Source organism: Vulpes lagopus, chromosome X (genome assembly GCF_018345385.1).
Source record: "Vulpes lagopus strain Blue_001 chromosome X, ASM1834538v1, whole genome shotgun sequence".
NCBI lineage: Eukaryota > Metazoa > Chordata > Mammalia > Carnivora > Canidae > Vulpes > Vulpes lagopus.
The window spans coordinates 71305783-71329936 of NC_054848.1; the positions used below are offsets into that span (position 1 = coordinate 71305783).

At 36.6% G+C, this 24154-nt stretch overlaps 1 pseudogene; it reads left to right on the top strand.

Annotated features, from left to right (window-relative positions):
• Window positions 1-3443: 3443 nt before the first annotated feature.
• LOC121482572 overlaps window positions 3444-24154 on the top strand; it is a 36543-nt pseudogene continuing 15832 nt past the window's right edge.

Genomic DNA, 24154 nt, shown 5'->3' on the forward strand with positions numbered 1-24154 from the left:
TCTTATTTTAATTGATCTGTTCTACTGGTTTTGTTTGTTTCTTATCATTTATTTCTGCTCTAATCTGTATTATTTTTTCTGCTGGCTTTATACTATTTGCTATTCTTGTTCTAGTGCCTTTAGTTGTAAGGTTAGGTTGTATATTTAAGACTTTTTTGTTTCATGAGGTAGACCTGCGTGGTAATATACTTCCCTCTTAGGACCACCTTTGTTGCATCCCAAAAGTTTTGGACTATTGTCTTTTCATTTTCATTTGCTTCCATGTATTTTTAATTTCTTCTTTAATATCCTGATTGACATATTCATTCCTTAGTAGGATGTTCTTTAACCTCCTTGTATTTGTGGTCTTTCCAAAGATTTTCTTGTGGTTGACTTCAAATTTCATGTTGCGCATGCTGCGGCAACAAGATCAGGGTCCCGAGGATAAGGGGATGAGGAAAATAAAAGAAAAGTAAAGAGATGGGGACAGGAGGGACACAGTGGATGATGTCCAAGCAGTGCCAGCTTTATTCAAGGGTTTACAACATTTTATAGCATGAGCAAAACAAAGCTAAGAAGGTGTTTATTTTTAGCAGGTTTGTGAAACCTCCAAAGTTCCCCTTTCTCAGCATGCAAGACAGACTCACAGGTGCCAGAAGACCTTGGTAAATAGATAAGCTTGTTGCTCCAGATGTGCATACTTCAAAGGAATATTAGATATGGTAAACAGACCAGCAAGGACAGCACAGACCCTTATTTACATTTATGACCAGGTCAGAATAAGTTGTATCTATTGTGTTATGTGGGCGATCACATACAAGCGAGCCCTGAGAACCATTGCTCAAGCCCTTTCTCAAGCGTCTACCAACTATTCACCCTTTAGGCTCCTGAGCCTTTTGAGTGAATGAGGGACGCAAGTCCAGGCCTCGTTTGGTTCAGTTACTCCAGCTAGTCCCTGGTCATCCACAGTTTCCTAGTGTTGTGGTAAGAATATATGTGCATGGTATCATCTCAATCTTTTTGTACTTGTTGAGGCCTATTTGTAACTAAGTATGTGATCTATTCTGGAGAATCTCCCATGTGCATTTGAAAAGAATGTATATTCTGCTGCCTTAGGATGAAATATTGTGAATATATCTGTGAAATCCATCTGGGCCGACATGTCATTCAAAGCCTTTGTTTCCTTGTTGATTTTCTGCTTAGATTAATAGTTCATTGATGTTAATGGGGTGTTAAAGTCCCCTACTATTATTGTGTTATGTTGAGTGAATTCCTTTTTGTTTGTTATTGTTTTATAACTTTGGGTGCTCCCAAATTGAGGGCATGAATATTTGCAATTGTTAGATCTATTTTTGCATAGGCCCCTATATTATGATACGGTGCCTTTCTTCAGCTCTTGTTATAGTATTTGATTTAAAATTTAGTTGTTCTGATATAAGTATTGCTATTCTAGCTTTCTTTTGACATCATTTGCATGATATATGTTTCTCCATCCAGTCACTTTTGATCTGTAGGTGTCTTTAGGTGTAAAATGAGTCTTTTGTAGGCAGCAGATAGGTCATTTTTTTTTAAATCCTTTCTGGCACCCTATGTGTTTTGATTGGAGCATTTAGTCTATTTACATTCAGAGTGATTATTGATAGATACAAATTTAGTGCCATCATATTACCTGCAAAATAATTTTTGGAGATTTTCTCTTTTTCTTTCTAGTCTTTGTTGCTTTTGCTCTTTCTTCCCCACTGAAAGAGTTGTCTTTAATATTCCTTGGAGGGCAGGTTTAATGGCCACATACTCTTTTAATTTTTGTTTGTCTGGGAAACTCTTTCTCCTTCTATTCTGAATGACAGTCTTCCTGGATAAAATATTCTTGGCTGAATATTTTTCCTATTTGAAATGTTGAATATATCATACTATTCTTTGTAGTTTGCCAGGATTTTGTGAAGAGATCTGCTGCTAATCTAATTTGTCTTCCCTTGTGGGTTAAGGATTTCTTTTCCTTAGCTAATTTCAGGATTATTTTCTTATATCTGTATTTTGCCAACTTTACTATCATATACCTTGGTGTTGACTGGCTTTTGATAAGAGTTCTCTGTGTGTTTTGCATTTGGATGTCTGTTTTTTTCCCCAAGTTAGGGATGTTTTCAGCTACACTTTGCTCAAATAAATAGTCTACTCCCTTTTCTCTGCCTTCTTAGAAACTCCTAAGATATGAATGTTATTATCCTTTTACAGAATTTCTGATTTCTCAGGCCTACATTTGTGATGCAATATTTTACTTTCCCTCTTCTTTTCATCTTATTTTCAATAATTTTATCTTCTTTTTTAAAAATTTTTTTATTTATTTATGATAGTCACACACAGAGAGAGAGAGAGAGAGAGGCAGAGATACAGGCAGAGGGAGAAGCAGGCTCCATGCACCGGGAGCCTGACGTGGGATTCGATCCCGGGTCTCCAGGATCGCGCCCTGGGCCAAAGGCAGGCGCCAAACCCCTGCGCCACCCAGGGATCCCAATAATTTTATCTTCTATATCACTTATTCATTCCTCTGCCTATTCTAATTTTTATGTTCATCATATCCAGTCAGTTTTACATCTCAGTTATAGCAGAATTTTATTTTAATTTCAGGCTTTTTATTTGGCCTGACCTGTGTTTGGGTCTTTCATGTCCATGCTAATGTTCTCTCTGGTTTCTTCTATGCTTTTCTCAAGCCCAGCTAGTGTCCTTTTAATTGTTGTTTTAAAATCTAGTTCAGGCATATTATTTATATTTATTTTTATTTGGTCCTTGGTAATGACCTCTTGATGTTTCTTTTGGGATGAGCTCATCTGTCTTAGTATTTTATCTAGGTTTCTATCTTTTGTATGTTAGGAAAACCTGTACCTGGTCCTATTTCCACTAGATCTGAAGCTTTGCAGCACTCTATGATCAGTATAACTGGTGTGTGTGGAGGGTTTGTGTTGGTCTTCTGGGGGAAGGGCCTGCTGCTGCTTTGACTCTCAATCACATTTGCCCTATTTAAAAAGGTACCTGCAGGAGGAGGCAAGATGGCAGAAGAGTAGGGGTCCTCATCTCATCTGGTCCCCCAAACTTACCTAGATAACTTTCAAACCATCCTGAACACCTATGAAGTCAACCTGAGATGTAAAGAGAGAGCAGCTGGAACACTACAGAGAGAAAAGTGATCACTTTTTAAAAGGTAGGAGGATGGAGAAGAGGAACTAGGGGATATATTGGAAGATAAACAGTGAAGGAGGGATCCTGGCAAAACTGTTGCAGGAAAGCAGTGCAGCACAATTGGGAGCTTTAGAAATCTGCGCCTGAAAGAGTCTTCCCTGACTGAAAAGTGCTCAGTGGGGAAATAGGGCAGAATCAAAGGAGAGGGGCAGTGAAGTCTCAATATTCCCAGAGACACCATAAGAATAGTGGCACTTGGGAGAAAGCTCACTGCTAACCCTGGTTGGATCATGGTAAAGAGCTGCAATCCAGCAACCCTCTTGGGGTATCTGGGAAAGGCCAACCAGATTCTTAGTCCAGCAACTGAGCCCCTTCAGTCTCAGGGCCTGACAGTGGACAGAAGTGGGTTATCCTCCACACCCTATGGAATAGGCAGAACTGGGGATGGCACGAGACAGGAAAAACTATCCTGCTACTAGGTGCCCTTCAATTTGTACAAATCAGTGCCCCCACATCTGCTCCCAGGATGATCTAAGCCAGTGTGCATTGAGAGACTACAGTTCGGTGTGTAGGAAGCTCTTGGCTCCAGAGCTGGAGCTCTGGCTGCAGCCATTTTCTTTTATTCTTCTTTTTTTTTCTCTCTCCTCTCACTGGGAGAGGTGTGCCCTCCAGGGAACAAAGTCCTCACAGGACAACAACTTTATAAGGAGCCCAGCCACCAGGCAAGAGCATTTCCATCCAGGCACAGACACTTGAGATCAGTGCAGCTAGGCCCCTCCCTCAGAAGAACAGCTGAAAAAACAGAGGAACAGAAAGTTTACTAAGCAGCACTAGAAAGCTCCAGAACTGAGGGAAAATAGTATATAGAACTCAAGGTTTTATCCTTATGATTTGTTTGACTTTTGGGCTAAAAATTTACTACATTTTTTCTCTTTCCTGGCTTTAACTACAATATTTTATCAACTCTTTGTTTTTGTTTTTGTTTTTTTTTGTTTGTTTATTTTTTTTGAAAGAGTGTATAATGATTTATTAAATATCTTTAATGAAACCATTATCTGACAAGTAGAAACCGGTTGAGTTTTTAGTTTTAAAAAAAAATCCCTCAAACTAGCATTCATTTTGGAGTGTTTCTGTTGTTTCTAATGTAAAATAAGACACTTCACATTCCAAGTTGAAGATTATCTTTTAAATACAAAGTGTATGCTCTGCCTGTTACAGTAAAATCATGTGAATTTAGTCTTCAGTTCCTTCGGATTCTCAAAGCAGCAGTAAGACAAGTCTCAGAATCATCATGAGGCTTAAACCTGCGACCAACAACTCTTTGCTTTTAAGTTTTTTTGGCTTCCCATTCCACCCCCCCCCCCCCCACGTTTATCTTATTTCTGTTTTGGGGGTTGCTGTTCTGTCTCTATATAAGATTTGATGCTTTATGTAAATTTTGGAATTTAGCACCTTCTAAGATACAGAACAAAATACATTCAGAAACAAAAGGATAACCCTGGTGGTCCACTCTGTGAGACTATATTCTCTCTCCCCCACCATTTCCTCTCCACCCTTTAAAGAAAAATTACCATTTTTTAAAAATTTCTTTTTCACTTTCATAGTCTTTTTTTTCTTTTATTTTGTGGTCCATGACTTTTTTGGAATTGCCAAGGATATATTATACTTAGGTTGTGGTTGATATTTTGACTCTGCTCAATCATACAGTCATTCTGCACTGGACAAAATGACTAGAATGAAGAATTCACCACAAAAGGAAGAACCAGAAGTAGTACTCTGTGCCACACATCTAATGGATATGTATTTCAGTAACATGTCAGAGATACAATTCAGGAGTAAAATTATAAAAATACTGATGTCTCTTGAATAAAGCATAATGGACTACAGAGATTCTCTTACTGCAGAATTGAGATCTAATCAGGCCAAAATAAAAAATATTTTAACAGAGATGTAGTCTACACTGGATGCTCTAACTGCTAGGATTAAAGAGGTAGACAAGAGAGTGAGTGACATAGAAGACAAGTTGATGGAAAAGAAGGAATCTGAGGAAAAAAGAAAAACAATTAAGAACCCATGAGGAGAGCCTTCAGGAAATAAATGATAGTATGAGAAGGAATAATATTAGTCTTATTGAGATTCCAGAAGTTGTTGAGAGAGAGAGGACCACAAAGTAAATTTGAAAAAAAAAAATAGCTGAGAACTTCCCTAATCTGGGGAAACAGGCATTCATATCCAAGAGATAGATAAAAACCCTGCCCGAATCAACAAAACTGATCAATACCACTATATATAATAGTGAAGCTTGCAAATGTAAGAGATAAAGAGAAAATCCTAAAAGCAACTCGAGACAAGAGATTCCTAACTTATATGGGGGAGAAATAACAGATTAACAGCAGACCTATCCACGGAGACCTGGCAGCTCAGAAAAGGCTGGCATGATATACTCAGGATATTAAACAAGAAAAATGTGCAGTCAAGAATACTTTATTCATCAAGGCTGTCATCCAGAATAGAAGGAGGGATAAAGGGCTTCCAGGATAGACAGAAACTGAAAGAATATGTGACCACAAAACTGGTTCTGCAAGAAATATTAAGGGGAACTCTGTAAGTGAAGAAGGGACCCCAAAGAAACAATCTTCAGAAACAGGGACTGTATAGGTAATAGTATAACACTAAATTCATATCTTTCAATAATTACTCTGAATATGAATTGGATAAGTGATTCAATTAAAAGACAGAGTATCAGATTATGTAAAAAAATCAAGATCCACCTATATGCTGTCTACAAGAGACTCATTTTAGACTTAAAGACATCTCCAGACTGAAAATGATGGAGGTGAAGAACCATTTACCATGCAAATCGTCCTCCATAGAAACCTGGGGTAGCAATCTTCATATCAGATAAATTAGATTTTAAACCAAGGACTGCACTGAGAAATGAAGAGTGACACTATATCATACTTAAAGGGTCTATCCAATGAGAAGACATAACGATTATGAATACTTATGCTCTTTATGCGTGAAGAGCCAAGTATATCAATTATTAAAAAAAGTAAAGGGAGGCATAGGTAATAATACCTTAATAGTAGGGGACTTCAACACAACACTCTAAGCAAAGGAAAGAGCTACTAAGCAAAATATGACCAAAGAAACAAGGGCCTTGTATGACACACTGGACCAAAACAATTTCAGATCTATGCAGAGCATTCCATCCCAATGCAACCAAATACACATCCTTCTCAAGTGCACATGGGACTTTCTTCAGAATAGACCACATACTAAGTCACAAATCAGGTCTCAGCCAATACCAAGAGATTGGTATTATTCTTTGCATATTTTCAGACCACAGTGCTTTGAATCTAGAACTCAATCACAAGAAGAAATTTGGAAGGAATTCAAACACTTGGAGCTTAAGGAGCATCCTACTAAAAGATGAATGGATCAACCAGAAAATTAGAGAAGAATTAAAAAGATTCATGGAAAAATGGAAGTACAACTATTTAAAATATTTGGGATACAGCAAATGTAGTCTTAGGAGGGAAATAAATCTCAATACAAGCCTTCCTCAAAAAATTGGAAAAATCTCGAATACACAAGCTAATGTTACACTTAAAGGAACTGGAGAAAGAACAACAAATAAAGCCTAAAACAAGCAGAAGAAGAGAGATAATAAAGATTAGAGCACAATTCCATGAAATAGAGACAGATCAATGAAACCAGTAGCTGGTCTTTGAAAGAATTGATAAGATAGATAAACCCATAGTCAGCCTTATTAAAATGAAAAGAGAAAAGACTCAAATTAATAAAAATCATGAGTGAAAGAGGAGAGATCAAAACCAATTATCAAGGAAATACAATTTTAAAAACACATTATGAGCAACTATATGCCAACAAATTAGGCAATCTAAAGGAAATGGAAACATTCCTGGAAACCAAAAATTCCTAACACTGAAACAGGAAGAAATAGAAAACCTCAACAGGGCAGTAACCAGTGAGGAAATTGAAGCAGTCATCAAAACCCTCTGAAGAAGTAGTCATCAAAATCCTCCCAAGAAACAAAAGTCCAGGACAGATGGCTTCCCAGGTGAATTCTACCAGATATTTAAAATAGAAATAAGGCCTATTCTACTAAAGCTGTTTCAAAGGATATAAATGGAGGGAATACTTCCAAGCTCATTCTATGAGGCCAGCATTATCTTGATCCTAAAACCAGACAAAGACCCCACCAAAAAAGGAGAATTGCAGACCAATATCCCTCATGGACATAGATTCAAAAATTCTCACCAAGATACTAGCCAATAGGATCCAACAGTACATTAAGAGGATTATTCACCACGTTCAAATGGGATTTATTCCCGGGATGCAAGGCTGGTTCAACACTCGTAATACAATCAACGTGATAGATCACATCAATAAGAGAAAAAACAAGAATCATGATCCTCTCAATAGATGCAGAGAAAATATCTGACAAAATACAGCTTCCATTCCTGATCAAAACTCTTCAAAGTATAGAGATAGAGGAAACTTTCCTCAGCATCTTAAAAGCCACCTATGAAAAGCCCACAACAAATATCATTCTCAATGGGAAAAAACCAAGAACCTTTCTCCTAAGATCAAGAACACGATAGGGATGCCCACTCTCACCACTGCTATTCCACATAATACTAGAAGTCCTAGACTCAGCAATCAGACAAAAAAAAGAATTAGAAGGTATTCAGATTGGCAATGATGAAGTCAAACTCTCCCTCTTCATAGATAACATGATTCTGCATATAGAAAACCCAATAGACTCTACCTCATGATTGCTTGAACTCACACAGCAATTCAGCAATGTGGCAGTATACAAAAGCAGTGCACAGAAATCAGTTGCATTTCTATTCACTAACAATGAGACTGAAGAAAGAGAAATTAAAGAATCAATCCCATATTCAATTGCACCCCAAACCATAAGATATCTAGGAATAAACCTAACCAAAGAGGTAAAGGATCTATACTATAATAACTACAGAACATTTATGAAAGAATGCTCTGTAGCTTTCATCAAGGAAGATGAAAAGATATGGAAAAACTTTCCAGGCTCATAGATTGGAAGAATAAATATTGTGAAAATGTCTGAGTTACCCAGAGTAATTATAGTTCTGTGCAATTCCTACCAAAATACTATGGACTTTTTTCCCAGAGATTGAACAAATAATCCAACAATTTGTATGAAACCAGAAATGACCACGTATAGCCAGAAGAATGTTAAAAAAAAGAAAACCAACGCTAGGGACATCACAATGTCTTACTTCAAGCAGTATTATGAAGTTGTGATCATGCCACTATGGTAATGGCCTAAAATCAGACACATAGATCAATGGAACAAAATAGGCAAGCCAGAAATCAACCTTCAATTCTATGGCCAATTCATCCTCAACAAAGCAGGAAAGAATATCCACTCGAAAAAAGACAGTTTCTTCAATAAATGGTTTTGGGAAAATTGGACAGCCACATGTAGAAGAATGAAACTGGACTATTTCTTGCATTCCACATAGAGATAAACACATTTCAATGGTTGAAAGATCTAAATGTGACAAGAATCCATGCAATTGAAACAGTCAATAAGACTAAAAGACAACCTACAGAATGGGAGAAGATATTTGCAAATGACATATCAGATAAAGGGCTAGTATTCAAGATCTATAAAGAACTTATCAAACTCAACATCCAAGAAACAAACAATCCAGTCATGAAATGGGCAGAAAACACGGACAGGCGTTTCTCCAAAGAAGACCTACACATGGCCAACAAGCACATTGAAAAATACTTGGCATCAGGGAAATACAAAGCAAAATCACAATGAGATACCACTTTACACAGGTGAGAATGGCTAAAATTAACAAGACCAGAAACAACAAATGTTTTTGAGGATGTGAAGAAAGAGGAACCAGCCTGCACTATCTGTGGGAATGCTAGCTAGTGGAGCCATTCCGGAATACAGTGTGGAGTTTCCTCAATACATTCAAAATGGATGCACAGATGTTTGGTTCAGTGGTTTAGCATCGTCCCTTGGCTCTGTTCATGATCTAGGGTTTCTGGGATTGAGTCCCACATTGGGCTACCTGCGGAAAGCCTGTCCTTCCTCTGCCTATGTCTCTGCCTCTCTCTGTGTGTCTCTGATGAATGAATAAATAAATACCTAAAAATAAATTAAAATCAGAGATATCCTATGTCCCAGGTATTGCACTACTGGATATTTACCCCGAAGATACTGATGTAGTGAATCAACAGGACACTTGTACCTCAAGTTCATAGCAGCAATGTCCACAATAGCCAAACTGTGGAAGGAGCCATGATGTCCTTTGCCAGATGAATGGATAAAGAAGATGTGGTCTATATATTCAATAGAATATTACTCAGCCATTAGAAAAGACGGTTACCTATGATTTGCTTCAACGTGGATGGAACTGGAGGGTATTATGGGGAGGGAAGTAAGAGAATTCTACAAATTGGTTATCATATGGTTTCACTCATGTGGAATATAAGAAATATTGAAGGGACATTAAGGAAAAGGAGGGAAACTGAATGGGGAAAAATTAGAGCAGAAGACAAACCATGATGTTATGCTATGTGTTGGCAAATTGAACTCCAATTAAAAAAAATATGTAAATTTAAAAAAAAAAAAAGAAGAAGACAAACCATGAGAGATTCCTAACTCTGGGAAATGAACAAAGGTTGCATAAGGTGAGGAGGGTGGGGTGATAGGTTAACTGGGTGACAGAAACAAAGGAGGGCACTTGATGAGTTGAGCATTGGGTGTTTGTTATAGAATATTTTGGCAAATTAAATTTAAATTTCAAAAAGGCACCTCCAGAGTGCAGTGGGCAGGGCTTGGTGTAATCACTTCAAGCCTCAAGTGTGTATGCTGTGCTTCTTGCTGATATCTCTCTATACTGATTGAAGGGCTGAAAATGGCATTGGCCTGTTGTCTTCTCCAGAGAGGGAATTTCACACCTGTCACATTTAATGGAGCCTCACAGAAGAACGAATAGTCTCCTCTCTTGTGTCCTGGGCCACTGTCAGATCCCTACCATCACTCTGTGTCCACACCATCTGCCCACCCAGTGGTGGTGGCACAGGGCTCCTGTGTTTTATCTCAGGCACATGGCTTTGTTTTAAAACTCTAAATTTTAATGAATTGGTGTGGTGTTGTCCCATGCTGATCCAATGAGGGAGGGTCTCATGGCAATGTGTCTGGTACTGGTTTGTCCCAGAAAAGCAGTTGTATGATCACACAGGTGCTTGGATTTTAAGGTAAAGCATAGTGAACAGCTGACATCCAGTAGCTGCCCACAGCAGGTGTCTCTGTTCATATGCTAAGGAGAGGGGTAGCTCAATTGTGCATGCTGGCTCTGTTATACCCTGAGAGGTAATGTTGCCTTTTTCAAATGCACTCCAAGAAGGATGACTGTCTTTCTGTGTGTCACCTAGGAGATTCTCAGAGTAGATTGTCCACTCTTGGGCTTCTGCTCCCCTTCTTCACAGGAACACCCCTGAGCACACCAGGCTCAAATTGCTTCATGTAAAAACTTGTGATAATCAGCCCCTCTTGTTTTCCCTTTCAGTGGTTTTGGGGAAGTGTTTTTCTTATGCAATCCCTTCTCTTCCTCTCTCTTACCTCTGTGATCAAGGCTCCCTCCCCTCCACAGTGCTCATGATTCTTTTTTTCCACAAATCACATCACCACACCTCCTACCTTCCATAATATGGCCTTTTTTTCTCCATTTTCTTGTGCAGTTTGTTCTCTCAGTCCTCAGATCAAATTCCTGGGTCTTCAGAATGATTTGAAAATTATCTCACCATGTTCGAAGGATGAGGCAGGCATAAGGTCCTCCTACTACTCCATCATCTTAACTCATCCTCAAGAAAAGATTCAACTATAAAGAACAAAGTGAGGGTTACCAGAGGGGGAGTGGGTGGCAGGATGGGTGAAATAGATGATAGGGATTAAAAAGTACACTTATCATGGTGAACAAATAAAATAATAAAATAAAATAAAATAAAATAAAAATAATAAAGAGATGCCTGTGTGTGTTTGTGTTTCATTAAAATTAATGTCTGTCCTAAAATTACCTCACTTTCACACATACATCTGAAATAGTTAAGGAAATTTGTTTTCCAAAATTAAAATCTTTTCTCAATTAGCTTTCTAAATTAAGCCACATTTTTTAATAAAAAGGAAAATATTAAATACCACTCTGAACTTCTAAGAGAATCATCTTTTTAACCCAGTTTACAAAGTAGAATATTACATCGGTATATAATCTTCTCTATGTATAGAACAAAAGTTTTTATAAATTCTTTATAATCTTAACCAAAAAATTAAATAAAGTTAATATTTTTAAATGATGTAATAAGCTGCTGAATCACAACTTCTTGGTATACACAATGTGCTTCACCAAAACATATTTCAATTGATTGCATACAATAAACCTTTATTCATAAGGTAGGAGATTAATTACTACCTTAATACCTATATGAGATTAATCTCCTAGATAATCTAACCAATAGTTTAACAGTTGTCTATTTCTGTGACTGTGAGAAAAATAATTTCAGCATAGACTTGTCATTCTCTCTATGTGATGCCAATAAGTGAAAAAGAAAAGCCCAATTTTTCTATCAAAATTCCTAATGGCTACATTGATCCCACAAATTCCTTTTATATTCTTTTTGAAATACTGTTCTATTGAAGCACTTTCATTAATGACAGCAAAGTGAAGTGGTTATGTGAAACCTAGTCCAATTAATTATTATGAAATCTAAAATATATATATTTCTAACATTTTAAAGCTTTGGAAGGTGTCTAAAAGAAGACAGAAGGAGGAAAGTTTATTCTTGAAAAACTGCAATGGAGGATGAAGAATTGCAAATTGGGGCTTTCTTTCCTGAGAGTTTTCCCTAACACCATGGCTATAGCAGCAAAAATTCACAGTATTAGAGTAGCAGAAAATAGTTGAAAACTAGAAAAGCAATAAATGTAAGGGGGAAATTTTGGAAGCAAAAGAATTGCAAAATGAGTGAAATATGAAATCTGAGCATAAAATCTGCCCTAATACTGGCTGGCTGCTAAACTATGTGTGTGTGGGTGAGATACCAGGGCATCTGCTGAGAAAACAGTGAAGGTACATATAAGAATCTATATTAGAAAAACAGCTGTATAAGGTACACCAGGAAAGTTGTGAATTTGCTGCTTTTCTTCTTCTTTTTTTTTAATCTGAATGAATTCCCCAATCTTCTCAGTTTGGCAGAAAACTAAAGTGTTACTGGCTTGAGGGATCAGAGAACAGATCTCAAAGCTGGCAGAGATATTTAGCAGGAGAACCTCATAAGTAAGTGACCTACACAGATGATGATCCCCAATATCTGAGTATAAACCATGCCCAAATCCTGACTATCAATATATGCAGGTGCAGGTGAAATTCCTAGGAAGCCAGGGTAAAAATAGTAGCAGCAAGAAACTGTAAGAAATGAACAAATATATCAGGGCTACATACCATGGTGGAGACCGAGTTTAGTTTGAATCTTTGCAACTTAACTGCCTACGAGAGCAATGAAAAAACTGTCTTCAGAACACAATATAATCCAGAATCATTATAATGTATTATTTCCAATGCCTAATAAAAAATTATAGAAATGCAAAGAGACAGGAAATCGTAACTCACATTCAGGAAAAAATGCAATGAATAATAAGTACTTCAAAATAGGTCTACACGTTGAATATAACTGACAAGTCTTCAATATATTATATATTATAATGTATTATAACATTAACATTAACATAACATAACAGCCCACAACAAGAGGGGCTGATTATATATTATATAATATATAATATAATATATATTAATATAACAATTAATAATAATATATAATCTTGGATTTCATTATATATATTAATATATATAATCTTTTAACTTGTTATATATATTATATATTCTTTTAACATGTTTCAAAGACATAGGACTGTTTGAAGCAAAAATCATAAAAATTTATTGTTGGGTAATAATGTTTATAGATATAATATGTATGAAAAATATAACACTAAGAATGTGGAATGATAAATAGAGATATATCATTGGAAGATTAATATATTTTACATGAAATAATTCAATATTCACTCAGAGGAGATTGTTATACAGTAAGAGATATAATTCCCAGCAACTGCTAAAAGAAACAGTGGAAAAACATACATCTTGCAAGATAATAGGGGAATTAAAATAAGATAAAAATATTAACACAAAGGATGGCAGGAAAGGAGGAAGAAAAATCAAGTATAACTAATTGAAAACCAATAGTAAGATGGCAGTTTAAGTGCAACCATACAAATAATTACTTTAAATGTAAATACACTAAGTATTTCTATTAAAAAGCCAAAATTTGAGACTGGATACAAGAAAGAGCTTGATAAGAGGTACACATTAAATATCAAGATACAATTTTGTTGAAAATTAAAGGTAGGAAATGGTACACAATGCAGTCAACATAAGAAAAATTGATGTAAAATTGAATTAGAAATCAAAAATGTCACATAAAAGTCCAGGAGCAGATTGCATCACTGATAATTGTTACCAATTATTTAAGAATTAATATCAAGTCGGGGCACCTGGGTGGGTCAGTTGGTTAACTTCTGCCTATGATTCAGGCCATGATCTCAGGGTCCTGGGATTGAGCCCCACATCATGTTTCCTGTTCTGCCAGAAGTCTACTTCTCCCTCTCTCTCTCCCTCTCCCTCTCTCTCTGTCCTTCTCCCAGCTCATGTTCTCTGTCTCTCTCAAGTAAGTAAATAAAATAAAATAAAAAAGAGAGAATTAGAATCAATCTTTCACAAACTTATCTAAAAGTTAGAAAAGGAACAATCACTTCCTAAACTCTTTTTATGATTCCAGTATTCCCCTGATACCAAAACCAGACTAAGATATCACAAGAAAGCTATAGACCAATAGCCTTTATGAATATAGATGCAAAACTCCTCAATAAAATACTAGGAAACAGTTTCCAACATTGTATAAAAAAGGTTATATACCACGATCAAGTAAGGTTTATCCCAGGTTGCAAAGGTGGTTAAATATGAAAAAGAAATCCATGTAATATATCATCTTAATAGAATAAAGGACAAAAACCACATGAGCATCTCAAGAAATATAAGAAAACATTTGACAAAATCCAGCACCATTTCAGAATGAAAAAAACTGAACATTTAGGAATAGAAGTGACTTTCTCTACCTGATAAAGAGTATCTATGCAAATCCTACAGATAATATCATACTTAATAGTGAAAGACTGGATTCTTACCCCCTAAGATCAAGAGGAAAGCAAAGGTGTCCATTCTCACTACTTCTATTCAACGTTGTATTGCAGTTTCTAGGCAGAGACATTTAGTAAGACAAATAAGTAAAACATATCTAAATTGGAAAAGAAGAACTAAAACTGTCTCCATTTTAAGAAGATGCAATTTTGCATATGGATATGCTAAGGAATCACATACATGCAAAAAATTGGAGCTAATAAGTGAGTTTAGTAAGGTTGCAGGAAATAAGATCAATATACAAAATCAATTATTTCTATCCATTAGCAATAAACAATCTGGAAATGAAATTAAGAAAAGAATTCCATTCAAAACATTAATAAGAATAAAATACTTAAGAGCACATTAAATCAAAGTGGTACAATATTTGCACTTTGAAAGCTACAAAATATTATTAAAAACACTCTAATAACACATAAATTAATGGAAAGACATGTTCATGGATTGGAAGATTTAATATTGTTAAGATGGCACTACTCCCCATATTTATTCTGAGTCAATGTAATCCCAGTAAAAATCCTGCTGTGATTTTTGGACAAATTGACAAGCGGATACTAAAATTCATATGGAACTATAAAGAATTCAGAATAGCCAAAACCATGTTGAAAAAGAAGAACAAATGTGGCAGAGTACAACACTTCCTGATTTCAAAATTTATTGCAAAGCAATAGTAATCAAGGCTGTGTGGTGCTAGCATAAAGACAGACATATAGATCAATGGAATATAATTGAAATTGCAGAAGTAAATTCTCACATATCTGTCAAATAATTTTCACAAATGTGTTGTGAAAATTCAATTAAGATTAATAGTCCTTTCAAGAAATGGTGCTGGGTGTACTGGATAGCCACATCTACGAGTAAAATTGAACTTATATACAAAAACTCCCATACCTCACATCATCTACAAAAACTCAAAATGGATCAACAACCCAAATATAAGAGAAACTATAAAAGTTTCTGAAGAAAATATACATGACTTTGGTTTAGGTAATGGTTTCTTAAATATGACACCAAAAGCACAAGAAACAGAAGAAAAAAAACACAGATAAATTTTCCTTTTAAAATACTTTTGTGCTGTGAAGGTAACTAACAAGGAAGTGAGAGGACAATCTACAGAATCAGAGAATATATTTGCAAACTATATGTCTAAGAGGGGTCTAATAACCAGCATATAGAAAGAACCCCCACAACCTAATGACAAAAAAGTAAAACAAACAAACAAGAAAACAGTTAACAACAAAATTATAAGGGACTTGAGTAGACCTTTCTTCAAAAAAGGAGAGACAAATAGCCAATATTGTCAATATCATTAGTCACTAAGGAAATGCTAATTAAAACTCCAATGTGCTAACACCACTTCACACCCATCAGTAAAACTACAATAAAAAAAGACAGGCAATAAGAAATGTGGCAAGGATGGGAAGAAATTTAAATCCTCAAACATTGCTGGTAGGAATTTAAAATGATGAAGTTGCTTCAGAAAATAGGTTGGCAGTTTCTCACAAAAGTAAACACAGATTTGCCATATGACCCAGCAATTCCACTTAGGTATATGCTCAAGAGAATTGAAAACATATATTTCCACAGAAATTGTACATGACTATTCACAACAACATTATTCATGATAGTAAAAATCAGAAACAGCCCTTAATGTCCAGATAAATGGATAAAGAAAATGTGATATATTCATACAATGGAATATTTTCCAGGCATAAAAGTGAATGAAAAACTTATTCAGGCTACAATATGGATAAACCTTGAAAACATTATGCTAATTGAAAGAAGACACACAGAATGCCACTTATCCAGTGATTATATTTATATGAAATATATCCAGAATGGAAACATGTTAGACTGTAAACTTTTGAAGCTGATGATGGTCATTTTTGATGGTCAAAGTACATCTGAGTAATTGGAATAAAGTCTTGATAATATTTTCACATGTTCTGATTCCAGCTATTCTTGAAGTAAAATATTGCTTGCAATATTTTACTAGTCACATGAGCCAATCAATTCCTTTCCTTAAATGTATTTTTAATGTATTTTTGTCATTTGTGAAAGTTAAGACAAAAATAAAATAAAACCAATTCATCCAGTTTTGACATTTGTCAGTTGTAAATTGTCACATTTTGCAGAGATGACCTAAATCACCTTGACAAAATAATTTTCCTTCCTACTATCAGGCAACTATGATGAACATGAGGAATTTATAAGCCTACAAGAAAAAAAAAAACAGAATCGGGGAGTCATGTAACATATAAACCCTATGAATATTTAAAAATTCATAAAAATAAAGTTAGAAGAATACTAAAGAGTACATCAATGTATTTTTTGCTGTGTAGTAAAGAATTTGTCCTTGCCTTAAAAGAGGTCTAGCCTTAATCCCTGGCTCCTAGGAGGTAACCTCTAAACCCTTGGAATTTCCTGAGTGACAGAAATGTCTTTGGTATTAGTGGTGGATCCCTGATACACCTGATCCCATACACTTGACAGTTTGTTAATGAAATGACTTATGGTGAGGCCCTCAGACCATGTGGTATCAGCATGATCCTGTGGACAGGAGGAGGTTGCTGAAAATTGAGCTCAACCATGTAGGTAATCAATCAATCAAGCAATCAATCAATCAGGCCTATGCAATGAAACTCCAATAAAATATCTGGACTCAAAGCTTATATGAGATTCCCTGGCTGACAATATTCCATGTGTATCATTACACATAGATAATGTCAGAGTAATGGATTTTGAGGACAATGGAAGATTTGCATTTGGAACCCTCCCACACTGTGTCCGATGAGTCTTTCTCTTCCTGTATCTATGCCCCTTTTTCATAATAAACCATAAGTGTGAGTATAATAGCTTTCAGGGAGTTCTGTAAGTCTTTGCAGTGAATTGTCAAACTTGAGGAGGCTTTTTGGGAATTCCTAATAATTTTCAGTTGTCGAAAGTAAGAGAAGTCTTGGGAACTGTGCCATCTAACTTTATAGGTAGAGTGTAGCTCCCTTGCAGTTGGTATCAGAAATCGTGGGAAGATTAGGCAGTCTGAGAGTGTGTTATCAATTTTCAGAGTTTGGCTAACTCTGGCATATACATTTAATAATAAATAACCCTCTATAGTTAATTTATATCTATCATTACTTCCTTTCTGGACATGTAAAGAATTACCTACCTCGGAAGTATATCTACCATGAAGCTAATGAAGCTCATGCTTCAGGTCTCCTCATTTTTGGTAAAAACTTAAATCATGGAAGGGGCAATAGCAATGTGTTTGCTCAAGTGGTTATACTATTTTAGGATTTATAAAAGCAGGCTATTTATTTGCATTTGATTCAGACAGTTGTGCATTTTGTATATAATTTTGTATTTATAATTTTTTTTCCTTTTCTAAAACAGGGACTTCCAAACCTCAGGCCAATGAAGTTTGGTTCTATTCCTGGCCTTTCTTCAATGTTATTAGACATTTTGCTTTGCTGTAGATAATATTCCTGTTGACAATTTTATGTGTGTTTAGGCATTTCCATTCAACTAAATGCTATATGCTTTTCTGGTTATAAGATTCTTAAAAATCAATGTAATTACCCGTTGTTTCCAGATGCCATTATGATGCTAGGGAAAATTTTCATGTATCTTAGTTCTCTTCCTGCTAACTAATGCAGTTTCAAGGTCAGGATTCAAGTCCTTTCTCTCATGGCTGCACTGTAAAACTCTTAGTCTTCCTTAAACAACCATTTGCCACCCTTCTCTCTTACCAATTCCACATTTCCTTATTTTAAAATTACCTTAAAAAAAAAACAATAAAATAAAATAAAATAAAATAAAAATCTTCAACAGAAGTGACTAACATAAGCTAAATCCTCATAGCTCTAGAAGTTATGCCGAAGTAAATTCTTCCATGGTAGAATTTCACTAAAGGAAATTTTATGGCTGGTGAGGGATTATATTACATAGAGAACACTTCCAAGAGTTTTTTTTTAAATAATAAATTTATTTTTTAATGGTGTTCAATTTGTCAACATACAGAATAACACCCAGGGCTGATCCCATCAAGTGCCTCCCTCAAAGCCCATCAACGATTCACCCCCACCCCCCCGCCCTCCTCCCCTTCCACCACCCCTAGTTTGTTTCCTAGAGTTAGGAGTCTTTATGTTCTGTCTCCCTTTCTTATATTTCCCGCATATTTCTTCTCCCTTCCCCTATATTCCCTTTCACTATTATTTATATTCCCCAAATGAATGAGAACAAACAATGTTTGTCCCTCTCCGATGGACTTATTTCACTCAGCATAACACCCTCCAGTTCCATCCACGTTGAAGCAAATGGTGGGTATTTGTCATTTCTAATGGCTGAGTAATATTCCATTGTATACATAAACCACATCTTCTTTATCCATTCATCTTTCGATGGACACAGAGGCTCCTTCCACAGTTTGGCTATTGTGGACATTGCTGCTAGAAACATCGGGGTGCAGGTGTCCCAGAGTTTCATTGCATCTGAATCTTTGAGGTAAATCCCCAACAGTGCAATTGCTGGGTCGTAGAGCAGGTTTATTTTTAACTCTTTGAGGAACCTCCACACAGTTTTCCAGAGTGGCTGCACCAGTTCACATTCCCACCAACAGTGCAAGAGGGTTCCCTTTTCTGCACATCCTCTCCACCATTTGTGGTTTCCTGCCTTGTTAATGTTCCCCATTCTCACTGGTGTAAGGTGGTATCTCAATGTGGTTTTGATTTGTATTTCTCTGATGGCAAGTGATGCAGAGCATTTTCTCATGTGCGTATTGGCCATGTCTATGTCTTCCTCTGTGAGATTTCTCTTCATGTCTTTTGACCATTTCATGATTGCATTCATTGTTTCTTTGCTGTTGAGTTTCATAAGTTCTTTAGGATCTTGGAAACTAGCCCTTTATTTGATATGTCATTTGCAAATATCTTCTCCCATGCTGTAGTTTGTCTTTTAGTTTTGTTGACTGTATCCTTTGCTGTGCAAAAGCTTCTTATCTTGATGAAATCCCAATAGTTCATTTTTGCTTTTGTTTCCTTTGCCTTCCTGGATGTATCTTGTAAGAAGTTACTGTGGCCAAGTTCAAAAAGGGTGTTGCTTGTGTCCTCCTCTAGGATTTGGATGGAATCTTGTCTCACATTTAGATCTTTCATCCATTTTGAGTTTATCTTTGTGTATGGTGCAAGAGAGTGGTCTAGTTTCATTCTTCTGCATGTGGATGTCCAATTTTCCCAACACCGTTTTTGAAGAGACTGCCTTTCTTCCAATGGATAGTCTTTCCTCCTTTATTGAATATTAGTTGAACATAAAGTTCAGGGTCCACTTCTGGGTTCTCTATTCTGTTCCATTGATCTATGTGTCTGTTTTTGTGCCAGTACCACACTGTCTTGATGACCACAGCTTTGTAGTACAACCTGAAATCTGGCATTGTGATGCCCCCAGCTATGGTTTTCTTTTTTAAAATTCCCCTGGGTATTCGGGGTCTTTTCTGATTCCACACAAATCTTTAAATAATTTGTTCTAACTCTCTGAAGAAAGTCCAAGGTATTTTCATAGGGATTGCATTAAACATGTAAATTGCCCTGGGTAACATTGACATTTTCACAAAATTATTTCTTCCAATCCATGAGCATGGAATATTTTCCCATCTCTTGGTGTCTTCCTCAATTTCCTTCAGGAGTGTTCTGTAGTTTTTAGGGTATAGATCCTTTACCTCCTTAGTTAGGTTTATTCCTAGGTTTCTTATGCTTTTGGGTGCAATTGTAAATAGGATTGACTCCTTAATTTCTTCTTTTTCAGTCTCATTGTATAGAAATGCCACTGACTTCTGGGCATTGATTTTGTACCCTGCCACACTGTCGATTGCCGTATGAGTTCTACCAATCTTGGGGTGGAGGCTTTTGGGTTTTCTATGTAGACTATCACGTCATCGGTGAAGAGGGAGAGTTTGACTTCTTTGCCAATTCGAATGCCTTTAATGTCTTTTTGTTGTCTGATTGCTAAGGCTAGGACTTCCAGTACTATGTTGAATAGCAGTGGGGAGAGTGGACATCCCTGTGTTGTTCCTGATCTTAGGGGAAAGGCTCCCAGTGCTTCCCCATTGAGAATTATATTTGCTGTGTATTTTTTGTAGATGGCTTTTAAGATGCTGAGGAATGTTCCCTCTATCCCTACACTCTGAAGAGTTTTGATCTGGAATGGATGCTGTATTTTGTGAAATGCTTTCTCTGCATCTAATGAGAGGATCATATGGTTCTTGGTTTTTCTCTTACTGATATGATGAATCACAGTGATTGTTTTACGAGTGTTGACCTAGCCTTGTGCCCTGGGAATAAATCCTACCTGGTCATATTAGGTCGTATCAGGTCCTACCTGATATTTGCTGTGTGCTTTTCATAGTGAATAATTTTCTTAATGTTCTGTTGGATCCTATTGACCAGTATCTTTTTTTTTTTTTGAGACCTTCAACTTTATTCTGGTTTTACAAAATTGTTTTTTTTAATAAATTAATTTTTATTGGTGTTTAATTTACCAACATACAGAATAACACCCAGTGCTCATCCTGTCAAGTGTCCCCCTCAGTGCCCGTCACCCATTCACCCCCACCCCCCGCCCTCCTCCCCTTCGACCACCCCTAGTTCATTTCCCAGAGTTAGGAGTCTTTATGTTCTGTCTCCCCTCCTGATATTTCCCACACAATTCTTCTCCCTTCCTTTATATTCCCTTTCACTATTATTTATATTCCCCAAATTACTGAGGATATACACTGTTTGTCCTTCTCCAATTTACTGACTTCACCCAGCATAATACCCTCTAGTTCCATCCACGTTGAAGCAAATGGTGGGTATTTGTCGTTTCTAATGGCTGAGTAATATTACATTGTATACATAAACCACATCTTCTTTATCCATTCATCAGAAACATCGGGGTGCAGGTGTTCGGGGTTTCATTGCATCTGAATCTTTGGGGTAAATCCCCAACAGTGCAATTGCTGGGTCATAGGGCAGGTCTATTTTTAACTCTTTGAGGAATCTCCACACAGTTTTCCAGAGTGGCTGTACCAGTTCACATTCCCACCAACAGTGTAAGAGGGTTCCCTTTTCTCCGCATCCTCTCCAACATTTGTGGTTTCCTGCCTTGTTAATTTTCCCCATTCTCACTGGTGTGAGGTGGTATCTCACTGTGGTTTTGATTTGTATTTCCCTGATGGCAAGTGATGCAGAGCATTTTCTCATGTGCATTTTGGCCATGGCTATATCTTCCTCTGTGAGATTTCTCTTCATGTCTTTTGACCATTTCATGATTGGATTGTTTGTTTCTTTGGTGTTGAGTTGAATAAGTTCTTTATAGATTTTGGAAACTAGCCCTTTATCTGATATGTCATTTGCTAATATCTTCTCCCATTCTGTAGTTTGTCTTTTAGTTTTGTTGACTGTACCCTTTGCTGTGCAAAAGCCTCTTATCTTGATGAAGTCCCAATAGTTCATTTTTGCTTTTGTTTCCTTTGCCTCTGTGGATGTATCTTGCAAGAAGTTACTGTGGCCAAGTTCAAAAAGGGTGTTGCTTGTGTCCTCCTCTAGGATTTGGATGGAATCTTGTCTCACATTTAGATCTTTCATCCATTTTGAGTTTATCTTTGTGTATGGTGCAAGAGAGTGGTCTAGTTTCATTCTTCTGCATGTGGATGTCCAATTTTCCCAACACCGTTTTTGAAGAGACTGCCTTTCTTCCAATGGATAGTCTTTCCTCCTTTATTGAATATTAGTTGAACATAAAGTTCAGGGTCCACTTCTGGGTTCTCTATTCTGTTCCATTGATCTATGTGTCTGTTTTTGTGCCAGTACCACACTGTCTTGATGACCACAGCTTTGTAGTACAACCTGAAATCTGGCATTGTGATGCCCCCAGCTATGGTTTTCTTTTTTAAAATTCCCCTGGCTATTTGGGGTCTTTTCTAATTCCACACAAATCTTTAAATAATTTGTTCTAACTCTGAAGAAAGTCCAAGGTATTTTGATAGGGATTGCATTAAACGTGTAAATTGCCCTAGATAACATTGACATTTTCACAATATTAATTCTGCCAATCCATGAGCATGGAATATTTTTCCATCTCTTTGTGTCTTCCTCAATTTCTTTCAGAAGTGTTCTGTAGTTTTTAGGGTATAGATCTTTTACCTCTTTGGTTAGGTTTATTCCTAGGTATCTTATGCTTTTGGGTACAATTGTAAATGGGATTGACTCCTTAATTTCTCGTTCTTCAGTCTCATTGTAGGGGTATAGAAATGCCATTGATTTCTGGGCATTGTTTTTGTATCCTGACATACTGCCAAATTGCTGTCTGAGTTCTAGCAATCTTGGGGTGGAGGCTTTTGTGTTTTCTACATAGAGTATCATGTCATCGGCGACGAGGGAGAGTTTGACTTCTTCTTTGCCAATTTGAATGCATTTAATGTCTTTTTGTTGTCTGATTGCTGAGGCTAGGACTTCCAATACTATGTTGAATAGTAGTGGTGAGAGTGGACATCCTTGTCTTGTTCCTGATCTTAGGGGAAAGGCTCCCAGTGCTTCCCCACTGAGAATGACATTTGCTGTGTGCTTTTCATAGATGGCTTTTAAGATGTCGAGGAAAGTTCCCTCTATCCCAACATTCTGAAGGGTTTTTTTCAGGAATGGATGCTGTATTTTGTCAAATGCTTTCTCTGCATCTAATGAGAGGATCATAGAGTTCTTGGTTTTTCTCTTGCTGATATGATGAATCACATTGATTGTTTTACAAGTGTTGAACCAGCCTTGTGTCCCGGGGATCAATCCTACTTGGTCATGGTGAATAATTTTCTTAATGTGTTGTTGGATCCTATTGGCTAGTATCTTGTTGAGAATTTTTGCATCCATGATCATCAGGGATATTGGTCTGTAATTCTCCTTTTTGGTGGGGTCTTTGTCTGGTTTTGGAATTAAGGTGATGCTGGCCTCATAGAACGAATTTGGAAGTACTCCATCTCTTTCTATCTTTCCAAACAGCTTTAGTAGAATAGGTATGATTTCGTCTTTAAAAGTTTGATAGAATTACCCTGGGAAGCCATCTGGCCCTGGACTCTTGTGTCTTGGGAGGTTTTTGATGACTGCTTCAATTTCCTCCCTGGTTATTGGCCTGTTCAGGTTTTCTATTTCTTCCTGCTCCAGTTTTGGTAGTTTGTGGCTTTGCAGGAATGTGTCCATTTCTTCTAGATTGCCTAATTTGTTGGCGTATAGCTGTTCCTAATGTTTTTAAAATCATTTGTATTTCCTTGGTGTTGGTAGTGATCTCTCCTTTCTCATTCATGATTTTATTAATTTGCATCTTCTCTCTTTTCTTTTTAACAAGGCTGGCTAATGGTTTATCTATCTTATTAATTCTTTCAAAGAACCAACTCCTGGTTCTGTTGATCTGTTCCACAGTTCTTCTGGTCTCCATTTCATTGAGTTCTGCTCGAATTTTAATTAACTCTCTTCTGCTGCTGGGCGTGGGGTCAATTTGCTGTTTTTTCTATAGCTCCTTTAGGTGTATGGTGAGCTTTTGTATTTGAGTTGTTTCCAGTTTTTGAAAGGATGCTTGTATTGGATGTATTTCCCCCTCAGGTCTGCTTATGATGCTTCCCAAAGTTTTGAACTGTTGTA